The 19,532-nt window shown below is 40.1% G+C and overlaps 1 protein-coding gene across 1 annotated transcript in view; it reads left to right on the top strand.

The window, feature by feature from the left end:
- The window catches only part of LOC309703837 (uncharacterized protein), a 435,129-nt gene that overhangs the window by 151,476 nt on the left and 264,121 nt on the right, over positions 1 to 19,532 (top strand). The window lies entirely within an intron of this gene.

Below are 19,532 nucleotides of genomic sequence, written 5' to 3'. Positions count from 1 at the left end.
CGACCTTCTGTATTTGCAGAAGGTCTGTGTTTGAGTCTTGCTCATCGCTTCTACTAAGGGACCCCAGACCTGGGTGGGCATCAGGGCGAGTTGCTTGGCTGCTGAGGCGGCCTGCTTGAACTAAAGGTCCAAAGGGGGGGCCATTTGGGGAGCTGCTGAGGGTGAGGTCATCTCAAGGGGTTGTAGCGAAAGGGGCAGATGGGGGTCAGTGTTTGCCCAGCTGTCCTCTTGTTGTAAAGAAGGTTACTGGATAGAAACAGCTGGGTCAGAGGAGATGTTGGATGTCACGTGCCATTCGGGACTATTATTTATCTGAGGGCGATGTGCGTGTTTGTTTAGTCTTTGTTTTGCTTTTGAGTTGGGGCCATGGGTGGGGGCATTAGCATACTAATATCTTTAAGTATTAGTATAGGATCTTTAGTATCTTTAAGTACTGAGTTTATATCTATGGAATTAAAGATCAGCCATGCAAATATTCATTTTAAGTTCTTATAATTATTTTTTTAAAAAGATTTGTCATATAAAAAGATCATGTTTGTTGTATTTTTCATTTTTTTTCTCGGAATTGTTGGATTGTCAGGGAGAACATAGTGACCACAATAACTGCTGAGGACTGAAGCACAGCTGTGGTATACTTCCCTTAATTAAGGAGGACTGACTGTCTCTCTTACAGAAAAAACACAATGCAATCTCTGCCCGTATTAGACCTCAGACCTTCAGTCTGATGCGCTGATCAATAACCAGGACTAATTGGTCTGACATTTTAAGCTTAAATCAGATGATGTAGTAAACAAAGTTAAATGAGTTCACACTGGCATGTGTGGGGAGCTCATTTTTTGTTCACTTTCATGGTTAGAAAGACAGATTCTACGTTTAGAAAGCAACAGTTCAACTTTTAATAAATATTTATGCTTAGTAGTAAGAATATAAATAAAAACAATGCGAAAACAGATATAAATAGCTGCTGTTGTGCATCTGTCTGCTCCACTTAGTGCCGTGGTTGAGTTCTCTGTTTTACAAAGATGATAAAGAAAACTCAGCTGCTACTTTTTTTTTTTATCTGATTGAAGCAGTGATGAATCACTAATGAGTTGATTTATAATTTACACACCAGCCTGGGTTTACCCCAGATCATTATCATGCATGAAGATGCAGGAATATAGACTGCAGATTTAGTAGCAAGGTGCAGCCAGTCATTTTGTTTAGGTTATTTAATAAAAAAAAAAGAATGCTATACAGTGGTCCCTCGCTAATTCGCGGGGTTTTTTTTTCTGTACAATTTTGCATGCTTTTTTTTTTTTTTTACAGTGCACTGGTTCTGTGTCCTGATTGGCTGTAGACCATTGTCAATCAATCTAATGCCGTGTCTCCTGTACAGTACAGAATGCATTCAGCTTGTCAAATTTACATAAATCTTCTATCGCTAGCAGTGTGACTCTGAAGTGCTGTACTGTATGTTTGTAAGTTTTCTCCCCAACAAACACAACAATGTCGATGAAACGTTTTGCACCGTCAAAGCCAGCTGTGGTAGCATCCAAGAGGAAGATGCTAACCATCGCACAAAAAGTTGGATTTCTGGACATGCTGAAGTTACAGTATTTTTCGGATTATAAGGCGCATTAAGCGAAACAAAACAGTCTGATAAGTCAAACTTTGCTCAGATCATTCTTCTAGCCTCCTCTCTGTCCGATTGATTCATTAATGTTGAATTCTCTCGCAGCTGCTCTATTCATTCTATGATACTGGACTTGTTTGTTTGAACTTTGAGAGTTTAAACAAGAGAGAAAAGTGTGAAAATGTTCATGCCTGTCTGAGAAAAGTGCATAAAGTGTGTAGTGACGGGTTTTACAGCCTTAAAACATCTATAATAACTGTAAAAAATAAAGTTGGCTACCTCGTGGATTTCACCTATCGCAGGTTATTTTTAGAACATAACTCGATAAACGAGGGACCACTGTACTTATAAATATATATTAGGGTGTTACATCTTCCAGCTGTTTGGTGTATTCTTGTAAATTTGGAATTAATCCATTAAAAACACATAGGAGCAGACACAGATGTGTGGAAGCCACCATGTTCCTCCGCCATCTTGAAAACAGTGGCTGAGATGGACATCGCTGTTTCGCTTCATTGTGTTTTACGTATGTGGCTAGAGTACTTAGCAAAGCATCATAAGCAAAGAAGAGACTTTATAGGCGTCCGCATGCTGTTGAGGCGATTTTTAATTGTGTCTGCACCTTTGGAGTCAAGATCAAATGAAGGATGAAGGATCACACCTTTGTTTGAGCAGCGTTCCCTTCACAGGAGAACTGAAAACAAGAAGAGGCAACATGACGGCGTCGGGATAAAATGAGAGTAAATAACGGCACGGTTCCCAGATGGAAGGGATGATGCAGAAGTCACCTGCTCTCTGCTCAGCAGGTTATTTATGGAGCTAAATCAGGATCAAAAGTTTTATTCATTTGAAAAGTGATTTAAAACTGAAATTCTAACTTTTGATATTAAAAAAGGAATTTTTACTTGAAAATATTTTTTTTACAGCTTAAATTTATTTTTCAGCTTCAAATCTCATTTTTTTAGGTTCAGACTTTTGACCCCGATTTTGCATGTGGTCATGTATCAAAGGATGAGACACGATTCAAATGGTAGAATTTCAGTTTCAAATCACTTTTTCAAATTAAGAAAACATTTAGCTCCATAGTAATTCAACCTAGCAGTGTAAATTTAATCTTCTTGTTTCGTTGCTGACAGTAATGGGAATAATTTTACACCTAGTTTTACACCAGATACATAAAATCTATGCAAATATTTTCTGCTGTAAAACTATTTTTCGGACTCTGTTATTCTTAATGCAGCCGTTTACAATGTCCATTTAATTCACTGGACAAATTTATTGTATTTATTTTTCAAACCAAGTTTGATTTTTGGATCAGAGTAAACAGATCTGACTTTATATGCTTTATATTGCACGGTAAAGCCCGTACAGTAACACAGAGAAAACCCCAACAATCAAACCACTTCCTTTAAGAAAGCACTTGGTGACAGTGGAAAGGAAACAGGAAGAAACCTCAGGCAGAACCAGGCTCAGCGAGGGGCAGCCTTTTGTTGTGACCATTTGAGAGTGATGGGATCCCTTTCCTGAAATATGTAAGACAGCATTTGTGATACAGCTTTAAATCCTGGATCATACCATTAAATTCTCCCTGCTGCTGCCTTCTCCTGAGAACCCAGAATTTCTTTTTCTTCTTTTTCTTGTCTAGAAGCATCAGGATCAGTTCGTCATCACTTCATGTTGACTTCACTTCTTTCACAGTTTGTTTTCTGAGGACGAATTCTGCAAAAATGCAACGCGTTTGGTGTTTGTACACAAGAACTTTGGATCCAAAAATGTTGAATTTCACGTTGTTTTTTCGCAACACATCTACTGACATCTATAACAGTGAGATTTTCCACACTGTACCTTTAAAGTTTCTGTCCATGCATTGTAGAGAGTTTAATAGTTGACACATTTAGCTGCAGTTAATGGATTCTTTGCTGTTTGTTGTATATTTTATTTTTAGTTACCAGTGGTAGAATAATCTTAACAAGCCAGGTGCTGCTTATCACTTATGCCTCGGCTTCCTCTGATGTTCGTCTCGCAAACATTTGCACTCACATCCTTATACGCTGAACTCCATTATTCACCTGGCCTCTCTGCTGCTCAGTAGTCCCACGAGAATTTATTTCCTCTGCCTTTCCAAATCCTTTGAAATGCGCATGTAACATGCAAATCCATAATCCGGTACAAAACAGACCCATTTAATAGATTTGTGAGATTTTCGAGCAAACGGGCGACATATACCATCAACAGCTTCAAACTTCCTTTTTATATATGCTTGTATAGTATCCACTATTGAACTGTGGAGCAGTGTCTGAACTCATTATTCTTTTTAATCCTCCTCCTTCAAGGTTCATTCATGAGAGAAACAGTAGGCAAACAACAATAACATTTCATGTATACAAGGTCTTTGATTAAAGCTTTAGGACAACAAATGTAATATGAAGCTGCTGAGCTTGTCTTATTGACAGCACAAACATATAACACAAGGACTAGCCCGAGGGTCCACTTTAATCCTATGCTTCACCAAGACAGAATCACGTGCAATGACTGCATTGCTCTCATATTGCATCACTGCCCGCAGGAGTAAAGATGGTCATAATAATGGATGCATTGAAACACGGGACCCATTGCCAAGCTTTGTGAGGTTAAGGTGGAGAGATGAGTGGATGAATGATCACAGGTGGAGGTCACTGTGGCTGCTGGTTTGTTTTTATCAAATCTGTGGGCTGGTGTGGAGGCAAGGTGAAGGTCAGGGTGGCTGCTGCTTCTATCCCAACCCCCCCCCCCCCCCCCCCCCCTCCGGCCACTAACACCACCTCCACGGTCCTCTGGCCAGTGTCCTTCTTTACCATCGACAGCTCACTCAATAACCATTACTCTCAGCTGGACAAGAAGTGGGTGGAGTCTGCAGGGCCATTAATCCCAGATCAATACTTGACCATAACATACCAGTGAGCTCACCTGAGGGATCTATTTGTTTAAAGAGTGGAAGACTCATTAATCACAGCAGTATAATCATATTAAGACAGGAGAATAAGATGAGATTCAGATGTACTTTATGATCATTTTCAAGCAAAACGTACCAAGGCTAAAACTTCAGAATCGTTTTCTGGCTCAGTCTCACAGGAAAACATCGCATTTGACTCGATTTGTCTTGTTATTATAACCATCACAGAGACTGGGCTTTCCTTTGTTGTTTCAGCCTATAGACACTGCATGCTTGGTAATGTATGGATGGCAACACAATAAAGCTCAATAAGAAAGGTCTAAGAATGCAAAGCAAAGAAAAGCATTGCCACCTGATGGGCAGAGGGAGTAACTACAGCTTAAAGCTACCCATGCATGTACTCAAACCCTGATCAGTTTAAGTTCAAGTTTATGCACGCACACACACACACACACACACACACACACACACACACACAAATAAAATACTGTTACATAGTCGGTTTGACATGACAGTGGAACGAAGCAGTTCAGAGGTGCTTCAAATAAGCATCACCACATTCAGGAGGGTTTGATTTAATAGGCATTTGCTTTATTTAGCTGCAGCCGCATTCATTTGTTTCATTATAGGGCATCTAAATTCTTAACAAACTTACAGACTGACTATTTAAGCATTTAATAAGTAGAAAAAGTAGAATACTGTGTTTCCTGTGTGTATTATTATATAAGCTTTCACACTGCTTCACTCTTGGTGGGTGTACAGTTGTTGACCTAAAGGAACTAAAGGGGATGCAATGTCAAGTGTGAAGCTGTTTCGATAGGTAGTCATCATACTTATGGCTAGACGTTGCCTCCCCTGGGCGAAAACAACATGTTATCTGTGATGACATCATCAGTGGACCTGTGACAGTGTGCACAAGAGATCACAGACTCTGTGAATGCAGCACATTATAAACTCAAACCTATTACAGCTCAATGTCGAGTTGTTATGGATTATCATAACCATACTTACTAGTGTTGTAATAACCCTTCAATGACAAAATTATTTAATATTAAAAATTTTCCTTATAAACAGGATTTAGAGCTGGTAACATGTTAGATAAGCCACATGAATTTGCATTTTTCAGGTAAATTCATACGTTGATGTGGACGGTGAGTTAGTGGAGCTTGCAGCTGAAACTGACAGTGAGTGGTGAGAGTGATTTGAAGCAATAAATCTTTGGTCTGGAAAATTCAGTTCAACTCAGTTTTATTTATATAGCGCCAAATCACAACAACAGCCACCTCATGGGACTACAACAATAATACAAAGAAACACCAACAATGACATGACCCCTGTGAGCAAACGCTTGATGACAGCGGCTGCAAATTTCAGCTCACAAGTGACCAACAGTAATTCATTGTAAAGATATATAAACATAAGTTAAACTCCAAGACTGTTTCCACAATCAGAGAATTAGTTTGGAAATATTTATTGTTCCTTTTTGTGTTCGGGGTTTTTTTTGGTAGCATTTAACTGAAAAAATAAAGAAATTCTTCACACTGTCAAACATGTGATCATCTGGGTGCAGCGTGTATGTCAGAGTGTGTCTCCATTCATGTGCATGTTTTGCACCCCAGAGAACGGGAGCATCCAGGTCGTCGGTTCAGTGATTGACTGTCCTGCTGAGTATTGCTGACGAGGGTGCAGTTACTTTGCTATGTCAATACAAGCAGACCCGCATCTCTCTCTTTCTCTGAAGCACACACACACACGCATGCACAACGTGCCTCTGCAACAACCATAAACCCTTGCAGGGCAATCAGTCATCCAGTGCTGGATATTGCTATGTACAGTAAACCAAGTAGCAATAAGACTGTCAGGGAGATACAGTCTTTCTCTTGGCAGTGCATATGTCTTTGTCACATTTACTACCTTTCCAGCGTCGTCTTCTACATGTACTTTCTGGTTTCTCACCTGGGCTTTGAGGGGATCAGTTTGGACATACGTGTCCAGAAGCTCCTGCATCCAATCAATATCTGGGGATTTGTCAACACTCCCATGAGAAGTTGCCTGGCATCACCCTCCCCCCCAAACCCGCATACACATCTGCATCAGCTGACTTCACACTTGTGCCTGACACGCCTCTTCAGAGCTACCTCATAAATCCATCGCACGCTGTTATCGATTCGGTGCAAATGCAGTTTAGAAAAGTACTGTAACATTACTTTGGTGTGGTGGTTTTCAGTGCTTTAATTAAAGTAACACAAAGAGATTTCAACTTGGGATTTACTGCCTTGCATTTGATATGTGTCTTTTTGTGAAATGAGCCAAGTGACAGAAAAAAATATGTTTTTAATTCATTTTGCTCATGAATTACTAGTAATAAATATTTTCAGCCTCGCAGGCTTCTCTTATTGATGAATGTCATCAATTATATAACGGTTTTTCATTTTTGTTCCCCATTTAGCAGCTTTATAGTTATTGAAATCATCTCTTTTCACTCAGCAGGGACTGAGTTATATGTTTTGCCAGATTGCCTGAGCTCATATCAGATGAAAAAAAATTGAATATTGTTTGCTTTCATAGCACGTAACCTTGTCTCTTAGAAATTATGTCACGCTCTCCTTCATTAACATGCTTTAATTATGTTTTCACAATAGCTTACAACAATATCCAGACAACCACAGAAATAAAAGAAGTATATTTTAGTTGTAGTATTTTGGACGGAAGACCCTGGATGACCCCAACTCACCCTGTAACGTCTTTTCTCACAAAGGGGTCACAGTGCGCCTCGAAACATAATTTATTAAGATTGCATTGAAACAGAATCTGAACTACTTAGACACAGATTTTAAAAAGAATAATTCAAAGTGAAGCTTGAGGCAGAGATGAGGAGCTCTAATAGACTGTATGAAATGTTTTCACGTAAGCAATTTTCAGACCGAAAAGTTTTCGGCTCTACTTGTGGGTAAATGCCCACTGGGGAGCCCCCTGGGAACTACATAGGATCTAAGTCTTTTTTCCTGTTTGCAGTTGCAGCACTAATCTGAACTCTCAAATGATGTAAAAGAAGGCCACTCATTAGTAATACAGCATCAGCTTCTTCCCGCAGCCCATTATTTCCTTGTAATCCTGTTTAAGCCTCTTCATTTTCACACACAACTTGCTTTACTGTATGGTGGATGCCTTACACACAGCCCAGAGGAACTGGTGGAAAGACTTTTATAGTTTGCAAGTTAATGAATGTTATGCATTGTGTGCAAGATACTGAGCAAAACTGTTGACCCGCCCCTCATTTCTCTGGATTTTTTTTCAAAGGAGCCAGACTTTTTTATAGCCGTCTTGAGTAACAGTTCTCTAAGGCTTTTACAAAACAGTCTTTCAAAGTACTTTTTTTTTCAGGAGAAAGTTTCTTGGTTTCTAAGGCTACTTAACAGTGACCTTTGAAATATTATATAAATAACATAAAAGGTGCCTAACTCAAGGGATGAACCAGTGTTGTGTTGTGACACTTAAGCAAACAACCAATTTAAACTGTATCCTTAGACATGGAGACAAAATAACACAAACTTCAACAAAAACATATCATATGTTCTCATGTTTTTAGTTGAATTTGTGAAAATCACCAGGAAGGTGATTCCCAAAAAGCCAAAACCTTGGTTTATCTTGGCATGGTGTGCCATGTGTGTCGAGACCAAAAGTAGAATTCGTAGTCTGAAAAACTATCTATAGGAGATAAACAGTATCTGAAAGTCATATCGTAAAAAATATTTAAAAAAATAATCCACCAAAGACCTGACCCTTAAGCTGATCCATCTGCTGTTCACTCAAGCCTCATCAGAAATGGTGGAAGGTAGGAAATAGGGAGAAATGGTTGCCAGATAATACAAGAACTGGACTCAAAATCAGTGGCAACAGCTCTTATGAAGTGATGAATTCAAATTTGACAGTTTTGATTCAAATTTTGGCAGCACGGTGGTTAGGGCAGCACGGTGGCACGGTGGTTAGCACTGTTGCCGCACAGCAAGAAGGTCCTGAGTTCACTTCCACCATCAGGCCGGGGTCTTTCTGTGTTCTCCCCGTGTTTGCGTGGGTTCCCTCCGGCTTCCTCCCACCATCCAAAGACATGTAGTTAGTGGGGATAGGTTAACTGGTTAAACCAAATTGCCCATAGGTGTGAACGCAGGAGTGAATGCGAGCGCGAATGGTTGTCTGTCCCTGTGTGTTAGCCCTGCGATAGACTGGCAACCTGTCCAGGGTGTACCCCGCCTCTCGCCCTATGACAGCTGGGATAGGCTCCCTGCGACCCTGAAAAGGATAAGCGGAAGCGAATGGATGGATGATTCAAATTGTCGTCAATATGAGGGGACGGAGAGAGGTACAACAGTATCTGAAGCCATCTGTAAAACGTGGTGGAGGCTCTGTCATGGCTTGGAGCTGTGTTGTGTGTTGTGTTGGGGATCTTGTTGAAATTCATGAAATTATGAACATAGAAAACTACCATTTGATTTTAAACCACCATGCAATAATATATAGAAAGCAAAGGCTTAATTTCAGCATGGCAATGATCCCAGACACACTACCAATGCAGTGAAAGCATACTTGGATTGATAAACACAGAGTGGATCACTAGAAAATGAAGAAAAAAAAATTGTAATACCAAATATTCACTTTCAAGCTTGTTATAAATGTGCAAAAATTTGCTTTTGTGGCTATACATTTATGGCTGTGCATGTTTCAATAAATCCCTGCAACTATTTGGCATTTTCAAGACTTTTGTAGAGTATGTTACAGTATATGTGCATTTTGCTAAAAGGCCATGAGAATATTTTAGGCAAGAATCAGTAGCAAATCTATAAATGGTTTAGCAATCTACTCTTATTTCACATTTAAATATATGTACGTGTTTGTATTATCAGTAGCTGAAGCTTAATAGCAACCATGAGGCCAAAATGTCAATATTTTAACAAAGTAAAACTGTCTCTCATGGAGAAAGAGATAAATAAAATGTGGAAGGATATATATGTTTTAATCCGTTAGCCTTTGCCCCGTCTCCGCCCTAGTTAGCACTCACTGTGGGGCACATTAAGGTCAGCATATGTGTCACAATAACAAGCAGCCTTTTCCACACACACACATTTGCCTCCTCTTTCTGTCACTCAGTTCTGTTTAACATCACAGTCACACAAGATGCCTCCTCAGTTCTTCTGTTGGCACTGAAAAATTCATCCGTAATGACTAAATGATTCGCGGCATAAACAAATATTTATGCGAGAACGCAATTAAGTATGCATGCGTGCTGTTTATAGGGTTGATATGTGCATTGAAAAAAGTAGATGTCAATAATGAGCAAATCAATACACTGAACTGTACCAAGGTAAAGCTTTTGTGAGTTTCCTCACATCACTTTCAATCAGACTGAAGCCTCACCTTTATTCAATTATTGTAACTATCTCCAATAATTTACATACATACACAAACACAAGGCAAATCTTGAATAATTCATTATGCATCACACTGGCAGCCAGTTCATATGGAGATGGGAAGGAAGCAAAAAAGGAATTCAAAGGTAGCCAAATCTACTTGTTAATTCTCAGCGTGAATCGCAGATGCTTTTGCAACAAAGAACAAAGAGCAGAAGTTCACAAATTCACATTCAAATTCCCTGAGATTTCTATGAATATATAGTGAGTGACTGAAGCCATCTGAACACAAAAAACAGGACTTCAAACAGTATATGGATACTGCAATTACCTTAAATGCTCTTTTTTCCCTTTGCCTCATCTCTCGTGCTCATTTTCATTTTCATTAAATGCAGTCAATGAAAATACAAAGTAAATTCTGATGGAAGCAAGCATGCAGTGTGCAGTAGCATATGGCTTTTAGAGCCACTACAGAAGTGGGTTTGCTCTCCGTTGTTTTAAATCACATCTCTCCTCCTCAGGGCTGAGCACAGTTAGACACTAAACAGCCCACCAGCCTTCCAGCTCTAATATGAGAATATGTTGATGTTTGACACCCCTGTTGTGTTTTTCACATTTGCATTTCAATAGCTGGTGAGCCACATGTAGTTTTGGTAGCGATAATGCCTGTCAAGCACATGGCAATAACACTGAACGGGGGATTCTTCTTCTTCTTCTTCTTGTTTTTTTCCACCCAGGTTGTTAAAAGAGTCGTTTGACTACCAGAGAAGATTCTGCAGCTGGAGACACATTCGTGGATTGCCTGCTGCTGCTCAGTATGTATGAGGATTCATAATTATAAAGTCATCAATTTGTCACTAATGCTTCACGGTCGGCTTGAACAATGACATGAATATGCCCTGGGAACAAAACAAGCATGTGTGTGCTTTGAAGAGAATTCCCCTGTTTTCTTTCAGGTGCTCTTTTGTTTCATTCCTGCATCCTAAATCTCCATCTTTGACAGCGAGGCATACATTCTCCTGGAAATTATGTTTATGCACAGCTAATTTGTCTTGCCTGATAGGAAACACAAGCGAAGCATAAATGTGATTGCTGTACTGTTGGAAATGGAAATGTTTTGCTACCTTTTTTAAATGCTTATTTTTATAGTTTTCCAAACATTTCAACAATGTGACAAAGATCTGCAAGGCACTGCTAGGGTCTGAGTAAATTTCATGATCAGAGGAGGTATACAACAAAACGAAAAACAAACACAAAAATGCAGTTCCTCAAATGGCCACTTGAGGCTGTTACCAACGTGAGTCAATCCTGCTTTGTTCCCATGTTAAAATGACTAAATTTACGACAAAATAAGATATGTTTACATCCTTCTTAGGCTTAAAACGAGCAAGGGACGGATTTAACTGACCTGTTTGCTCACTTATGACTGACAAGTCATCAGTCAGTAAGCATTGCCTGGAATTTCCTTCTTTCTAAAAAAAGAGTATTACTGAAATTATTAAATTAACTTATAGGTGCAGTTGTTTGTTTGTTTGAGATTTAATAGCAAAAAGAATATTATACTCATAAATATACACTGATTACTGTGTAATTATGTCTTCAGACAATATGATGCACTCTCATACACTTGAGGAAACCACCACATTGATCTGCCATCTTGAATACAGTGATGGAGCCCAGCCACATACTGTACGTAGTACACCAATAAGTCTGTGTCCAAACAGTGTACTGTTGTTTGCATGTACTTAGCATTAATTAGCATATTGAAAAAAATGACATCAATATCCATAAACAGAGGGTGAGTGAATGAATAATCTGGAAAAGCCCATAAAGTTGTTAAGAGATGTGACAATAATACAATATACAATTTTGTCATATAATCATAGTAAGGTGGTCAGGCCACCAGCTGTAGCAGCGATAGTGAAGTATAAACACAACACAGATAAAGCTTCTTGTTGGAGCGGGATTAAAATAGCTATTCCCTTGTTACCATTAGATACTATGCAAAACTTACTGCCTGGGGAGTTGGGTTCATACTCAGCACAAACACACAAGAACAATAGATTTTCTTTTCCTCCACCACCCAAAGAATAAATAAGCATGCTTTCCACAGTTTTGAACTAAAAAAAAAACAAAACAGTAAGATGAAAATATGGCTGTTGCAAACTACACGACAAAAAAAAAAAAAAAAATCACAGGAAAATGTTTTCATCAGAGCAAAGCCTCAAGTCAGTTAAACTTGGATATTGATCCGATCAGTTGAGCAGAGGGGTTTGTTAATCAGGTTCACCTTCTTTTTGAAAATGAAATTGACAGCAGGTGCACTAGAGGGGCAACATCCACCTGGGTTTTACAGGTGGAGGTCACTTAAATTTTTTCCCTCCTATATTCTTTTGTGACTGTTTTTTCATTAGTTTCACATTTGGCTGTGGTCAGTGTCACTGCTACTAATGCGAAGCACAGTATCAAGAGGATGAAGGAGATTCCAGGAGACCAGCAGTTACATTAGGAGAGCTAGATGCTGGAAACATACAGCATAAAGGGTGGCTTGAGGGCCTCTAGTGAGCCCTGTGCTCACTGCCCAGCACATTGGAGTCAGACTGGAATTTGCCATTGAATACCAGAATTGACAAGTTTACCACTGGTGCCCTGTGCCAGGTGTTAGGCCCCAAGTTGCACCTGAGACTCTTCAGGAGTTAAGCGTTGCTCTGGTCCAGATCTGCGAGATCCCCCCACGAAACCATCCATAGTCTTCCCAATGTTGACAGGCTTGTATACTCGCACGTGGTGGCCATACAAACTACTGAATACCACTTTGAGTTGCTGCAGTGAAATTTCAGCAAATCTTATTTGATTTTCCCTCTGTAAGTTGGTCATTTTCATTTCCATCAAACAATGTACCATCCTTTTGCTCCTAACACACATTAAATATTGGTATAGATTTCAAGCATGATTTTTTTGTCCCCCATTGAGATTTTATGTGTTTCTAAGTTTTTTTGTGAGCAGTATATGAGTACATGAATGCAGGTTGCAGGAAACAGGGATCCCATACAAGGCGTACGCAGACAGAAAGTGGCAGTTATTTGTACATTCTCACAAGGTCAAAAATAAGTGTTTGTCAAGGCTCAAGATGTGAATAAAGCAACAGTCAAGCACACTTTGTTGTAAGAGCAGGGAGGCGTAGCAGTCACATTATTATTGTCTGTGGATGATGTGCTCAAGGTCATCTCCAGACTTAGCAACAGATCTGTTCTACTGCGTTCTCCCTTTCCATCTTTCCCAACTCAGAGTGATGCCATTCGGTCTGCCGCGTCCCTGCCGGCGGACTAGCTGTCACCCTCTGACTTCCACGAAATGGGCAAGTCACCGCCTATGAACCGGACACCACTTGGATCAATTCACCTTCTGCCCTTCATCTGAACCACTTAGACACCAATCAAAGAAGGGGAGGAGCCCCATCATCAAGCACTGTACACAATCTGGTATATTTATGAGGCGCTCAGCTCACCAAGTGCTATTATTGAATAAAAGTACTGCAGAATGTAATTTGACTTCTCAATATAGGAAACACAAATATCGCAGCCCCTCTTTAATGAGGTGTCAATAATAGTCTTTAATGAATGCGCCACCATTGGCGCACTGAGACCAATTATGCTTTAACTGTCACAACTAGAGATGGACCGATCCGATATTACTATCGGTATCGGTCCGATACTGACCTAAATTACTGGATCGGATATCGGAGAAAAGTAAAAAATGTAATCCGATCCATTAAATATCACGAAAGCACCTCACAAAACTTGCAACACGCCGTAACTCACCTCAGAACGTTAGCACGTCGGAGCAGTATGCATCACGTGATAGAGCGGCTGTGGCATGCGGGACCTGTCGGTGGTCTGGATAGCATGTGGAGCTTCGCTAGCAACCCGGCATTTCATCTCCGACAAAGTTATCCCGAGAGAAGTAAAGCAAGTGTGTAAGTCCATCTCTGAATGTTTGTAAAGCATTCCTGCGTTAAGCTTAACAAGCGACTGCCTCTCGCTCTCCGGCTGCTACTTCAATCATGAAACTGCTTAATGATCAGCTGATCGGCTTTTCTGTCGCGAGTCCGTGTCTCTGGTTTGTTTTTTGGCCCACTTTGCACCAGGAAGAGGAAACCAGCGGCTGAACAACAGCAGCACGTTTAAGCTTGATCAGCTGTTGTTAGAATTTATTTATTATTACTTTCTACTCGAGGATCTTTTTCTACGTAGCTGACTGCTGGTAACTGTGCAGGGGCGGATCTAGCAAAGTTTAGCCAGGGGGGCCGATAGGGCATTAACAGGGAAAAGGGGGCACAAAGACATACTTTTCTTTCTTATTCTCATTTAAAATGTCGAGCTTTTAATAAATAATTATCTGACACCCAAAGTTTTAATTTGATGTAAAATGAATAGAAGTCAATTACTGTATATAGTGACTATTAAGTCTAATATATATACCCTAGTAAGCTATAGTACTTTTTCCTTTGAGAAGGTACCATCTGTGCAGTCTGCAATTTTGTTGAAGAAAGATGTTGAATCTATTTAATATTTCTTGAAAAATAATTGATTTCTGTGCATTTTTTTTTTCACACTGCATCAAATTAAGGTTGATTACGTTGATTAAGCATCATGAGGTGGAGCGTGAGGGGGTGGTTCCCTATTTTTTTATTTATTTTTGTTGTTGCTGGGAGTTGGAACCCTATTAGTTAGGTTGCTTAATATTTACGCTAAGTACTCTTTAAAATACCAGAATAGGGAGGATGGTGTAGGTTTAAGTTTATTAGATTGATCAGTATTGCTGAACTATGAATTTTTTTTTTTTTTTGCATACAGGTATAACAGAATAGCTTTAGTGTAGTTGTTGTTTTAAACTTGAGTATGAACTTATACAAAATGCAGCAAGATATTTAAAAAAAAAACAGTTTTGTTGATTAAAAAACACTATATCGGATTCATATCGGTATCGGCAGATATCCAAATTTATGATATCGGTATCGGTATCGGACATAAAAAAGTGGTATCGTGCCATCTCTAGTCACAACCAATCAGTCAGTCATTATTTTTCAGTCGCATCAAATTTGCTGTTACTCTCGCAGGATCTCAATAAAAATGGCTATCAGTGTCATTTTACAGTCTCATCCATTTTCCAGTAAAATCTTTTAATCAATAAAACTGATAAAACTCATAGTGTGCTTTTATTTAATAGTCCCCACTGCATATGTACAGTGAAAAAAGAAATCATTAGTCTAGATGGTGTCTTCAAGGTCAGCAAAGGTTACTCTATTAGTCCCAAAGGTAATAAAGGTGGATCTTACAAACTCTGGCCTCTGAAAATTGGAAATCTATCATGATTAATTGATCAGGATGGTCCAGGGAATATAGTAGAAACGCTGCCATAAAATCATTTGCAAAGGACAAGAATTGAGCAACTAATTTTGGCTCCTCGTCAGCTGAGTAGTGAAACCCGCTGAAAATCAATTAGAAAAATTAAAAGCCAAAAAAACAGAGGCAAAGATTTATCTCGCTTTTAATTTGCATAACTGTCTATAATGACAGGTTGGCTGGGACGCTCTTTAAGTAATCATGGTACTTGACTGCTTGACACATGCACCTGTGATGACTGACTGATTCATCCACCAACACAGCTGGAGGGAATACTTAATGTGCTTCATGAAAGGTGGACCCATCTGAGGTGCCCTGCTGATGGATGGACAGATGGTCCAGCTAATGGGGGCAAAAGGATTAGGAAAGGAAAGGAATTGAAAGGAAAGGAAAGGAACAATTTGCTGACCTTATAGGCCGTGTTTGCATACAAATACACAAAATTTACAGTAAATAAAATGTCTTAACTGCAGTTCCAACGAGAATAAACTGTAGATCGGTGGCAATCAGATAATATTAAAGCAAACAGACATAATCAACAGATTCACTGCTGTTCTACTTACAGCTGACAACCAATTTAATAAGGAAAAACTGCAAACGTTGACACCCACTGCCTGACAGTCAAAAGACCATTGCCAGGTGAATATAATAAGAAGAGACATTTACATTATGCAAGGCAATTTTATCTGTAGCCCATTTCATTACTGGAACCTTAATGTGTCGTACATTAAAATGCACTCAGCCCTGTGTACAGAGGCACAGGAACACGATTATATATTATAAGACTGAGAAAACAGAAAGCACTTAAGGTGTCACCGTTTGAAGCCTTGTGTTGTGTTCCCTGTTTTGTTTTCCCCTGCCTCTTTGTGCCTCCCTTTTACACCCCACTCACTCACCAGATGTCCTCGAACTTTCTGCTGTCAGTTATCCGTCCGCCACACCCATCTCACCTGTCCTCGGCTCCCCATGTTATTTATCCCTCTCTTGACAGACTGTTAAACTCTGTCTGCCGTCTCAGTTTCGTCTTTACTAATTTTCTGCCAATCACAATGCTTATCCGCCAACCATCCACCCTGCAGGCTTGATTTTGCTTTTGTAAACAAACCACTCACACCGCCTGCCAATCCCACTCTGTTACCACAAACTGTGAGTATCACAGATCACCCACAACAGATGGAAACACAAACACCTATATCAGTATCGCTAATTACTGGTAGCTGGTGTTGCTGTTAGAAGTGGGTTTTTGGATCAGCACAGAACCCTTTCTGGTGTCGAGCATTTCCCACAAATATAGGTTAGGCTGAAGCTTGAAATGTGGGTTTGCAGTGAGAACCAGAGAACCAACTAGATCAACAGTGAAGAGACTGCTTTCAGTGTACTAAACCAGTGAAAATAGAAACGCACAAAAAGAAGTGTGTTTCCTGATGGTCCAAATAGTCTTTCATTGGACTGGTGCTGCAGAGGGCATGATTTTGCAACAGGGAGATGCTTTTATGCACAGAAATAGCATTAACAGGTACCTCTGTTAGCTAGCTGGGGATTCTTTACTAGAATGTTTCCAAACTCCATTAAGTTCAATTCAATTCAGTTTGAATTATATAGTGCTAAATCACAAGTTGCTTCAAGTTGCTTTATATTGCAAGGTAAAGACCCTCCACAGAGTCAGACGCTTAGCTGCTATCTTATTAACATTATGTACGATTAACTTTTTGAACTTTGAAGGATCTTTGTAAGGTTACATCTGAAAAGGCCTGCAAACTGAACCTCTTTTTGGAACATGATGGCTTGACCCTGTACCTGACGTCAAGGCTTCCAATCAGAAGTCTCCCTGAGCGATATGAAGACTTGCAAGGGCCTCTTTTATTATGCAATTTCGGTTGAGACCTCGCAGTTATATTTCAGAATAAAAGGGAAAGAGATGATCACTTTATCAGGTAAAAATACAGCAGTGAGATTTTTCATTTAGATTAAAGTTTGAAAAAACAGTTGAGGTTACAAAAACAATCTGAGAATAAGCCGAATAAAGCTTTAAAAATAATAAATGTTGTATATCAATATTTTTTACAATAAAATTTATTCTGTATATGTGACATGAAATGTACATGAACAAAAACATTACAGTAATCTGTGACTGCAAAATGTGAGAGCAGAATAACATCAGTGTCTGCCATGAAGCATTAGAGAAGTATTGATGTGACTCTAAATAAGCCCATGGGCTAAAGCCGACAGAAAGTCCAATCCAGCCAGCTTTGCAAAGTGTAATTACTGCAGGGAGGAAGGCCATAATACAGCAATTTTAAACTGAAGGCATGCCTCGGGCTGCTGGATGGCTGACCATTTTCGAATTCTGAATGAGGAGACCCCTATTAACTACTTCCCCCTTTTACTCATGGTTCTAATTATATCACCAAGCATACAACACAACAATTAATATTCTACAACTAACTTTCTTTAATTATGGGCTGGACTGAGTGGTCTCTCCACTTGAGAACAAATTGGGCTGTATGCAGTCCATGAGCTAAAATGAGTTTGACATCCCCACTCTAAGCAACAATTAATGGGCCCATTGAGGCATTAATGAGGCAGTAACTCTAGTTTTTCTTTACAGAAACAGCTTTTTCCTCTTTCTGAACAGTGATCTGAAAGCTTTTGACTTCTAATGAATGCTGTTTGTTAAAAAAGGAGCCAAAGGGTAACAGCAGTGTGAGGAGGTGAACACAGGAAAGAAGAAGCATCTGTAAAAGAGCTGAAGTGAGGACAGGATGGAGGCCAGAGGAGTGACAGTGAGTGAGAGTTAGACGGTGTCCATTGTCCACACTGAGCCCGATGTCCACGCCTGCATTCAGGCCAAACCTGTGGCCGCAGGGCACTCAATCAGTCCCAGTAGTGCCTGGCCGATCCACGGGCACAAGGACAAAACGAAAAGCTTTGAAAGTAATCTCCAAGATAATAGACTTCTGCTCCGTCCAGAAGTGAATCAATGCTGTGCTGAAGTGGGCAGGCCAAAAGAGAGACATTTTCCTTCTTCATCTGCTAGAGATGAGGCCACTTTCAACTTAACCTCATTTATTATCAAGACCAGCACACGGCAGTCCAGAGGACTTCAATCTCTGTCTCTGTGATATTACTGCCAGTCTGCACTTCATCCTTTTTCTTTACTCCACACTGCTTCTCTCTGTCACACAGCAAAGATAGATGGGAACAGTATGAAAGAGGGTCACCCACTCCCTCATGTGAGTTCATTATCTTACACAGGGAGGGAGGAAAAGACACAGAGAGGTGTTCACTGGGGATCCCGTACACAGTGGGGAATTTCTCAGAGCTCTAAAGAGGGGCAGGAGGGATGCTGGTCTAAAAAAATGCAGGTCAAGAGTGTCAGACACAAAACACAACATGGCATTCATTGCGCATAGACATCTCCACAATGCCAGAGAGGAAAGAGAAGTGTACTTTATTGTACCAGCAACTGTTCCAATGTTATGGAAATGCATGATTAAAAAGGTGAATTGTAGGTTTTGTGTCACTCGTGGTGGCGCTTTGTTATCCTTCCTGACATTCACTTAAACTAAGCAGGAACAAAGCTGATCTTTCTCTCAGTGTGTGTGTGTGTGTAACTGCTAGGAAATAGTGTGTCGGGGAATGCGTGCGGACCACAGTTTGTCCCCTATCGGTGTGCCACCAATTGTCAGACTGGAAGCTGCTCATTCAAATCAGCAACAAAAGGCTCTTTCCCAAATGTTCCCTCTCTGCAGATACACTGCTTTCCTCTTGAATGAAGCAAAGCCAGTAGTGCAGAGACAAAGCATGGATAAACGAGGGAGCACAAAAAAGGATTTATCAACTCATGTAAGCAGAACTATCTCAAGAGGTGTTAAGAAAGAGTGAGATCCAGAGAGGGGTAGGGGGTGTATGGGAAGAAAGACCACGACTGTAAGGAGAGAGGGGAAATGTTCCCATAGCTGCTGTCATTATTCTTCTCACCCGGGCGGTTATTATGGTTTGGAGAGGAGTTCTGGCTGCGTCCCGTGTGGTCGCTGCTACAGTGTGACCCAGTCCAGATGGCCTCTTCTCTTTCCCTTCTGTGTGTGCAGCACACTACTGGGACAGTAACAGACGTGCACAGCGCAGCTAACGGCCCACAGGGAGGATAGAAAGACAGTCAAGAGAGGTTTCAC

The sequence above is a fragment of the Aulonocara stuartgranti genome (genome assembly GCF_965226115.1).
Source record: "Aulonocara stuartgranti genome assembly, chromosome: 1".
Lineage (NCBI taxonomy): Eukaryota > Metazoa > Chordata > Actinopteri > Cichliformes > Cichlidae > Aulonocara > Aulonocara stuartgranti.
This window is presented reverse-complemented; position numbering and strand designations above follow the sequence as displayed.